At 42.5% G+C, this 833-nt stretch overlaps 1 pseudogene; it reads right to left on the bottom strand.

Moving 5' to 3' along the window:
• Positions 1–678: 678 nt before the first annotated feature.
• The window catches only part of LOC104983421, a 3,205-nt pseudogene continuing 3,050 nt past the window's right edge, over positions 679–833 (bottom strand).

The following is an 833-nucleotide window of genomic DNA, read 5'->3' on the forward strand; positions in this document are numbered from 1 at the left end:
CACAATAGTGGATGCTTGGGGCTGGTGCACTGGGACGACTCAGAGGGATGGTACGGGGAAGGAGGAGGGAGGAGGGTTCAGGATGGGGAACATGAGTATACCTGTGGTGGATTCATTTCAATGTTTGGCAAAACTAATACAATATTGTAAAGTTTAAAAATAAAATAAAATTAAAAAAAATAAAACAAAATAAATAATAAGAAAAAAAATCTGGAAGGGGAAATACACAGGACACTTATTTGACAGAAATGTCTTTGTTTATTTGAAATTTAAATTTCACTGGTGATCCTCTTTTTCATCTGGCCACTCTGCTAAGAGCATCCTATTGTACAATTAAATCTTCCCTAATGGGTGGACAATCAGCAGTGAGCTCAGTCAGTTTCACGAAGAAGTACTGAAAACTAATGAGACCTGCCTTCAGTGAAGAAGAACAACACAAAGCCAAAACTTATCACAAAACACAGGCTACACTAAAGTGGAGAACAAAATATGAAGGGAAAAATAAGTCATCACTCAAATATTCACCAAATTCATGTGACTGGAACCCCATCGGGTTCCAGTATGAAGGTAAGTTCTTCACATGTCACCCTTTCTTTGTATCACATAAGTGACAAATAATCCCGAATTTCCTTCTCGGAGCAGAAGGCACTTGGACCTGCGGGCAGGGTCCTGAGCCAGTCATCTGGAATGGATTTTCCGGTGGCCTTTGAAAGTCCCCAGTTGACGGAAGGCTCTGTGACACTCAGGGCACACGTAGGGCTTGAGCCCAGAGTGGGTGCGTCGGTGAACTTTGAGGTTCCCTCGGTGGCTAAAGCTCTGTCACAGTGCTCACA

The sequence above is a fragment of the Bison bison genome, unplaced genomic scaffold (genome assembly GCF_000754665.1).
Source record: "Bison bison bison isolate TAMUID 2011002044 unplaced genomic scaffold, Bison_UMD1.0 scf7180017862566, whole genome shotgun sequence".
In the NCBI taxonomy this organism is placed as follows: Eukaryota; Metazoa; Chordata; class Mammalia; order Artiodactyla; family Bovidae; genus Bison; species Bison bison.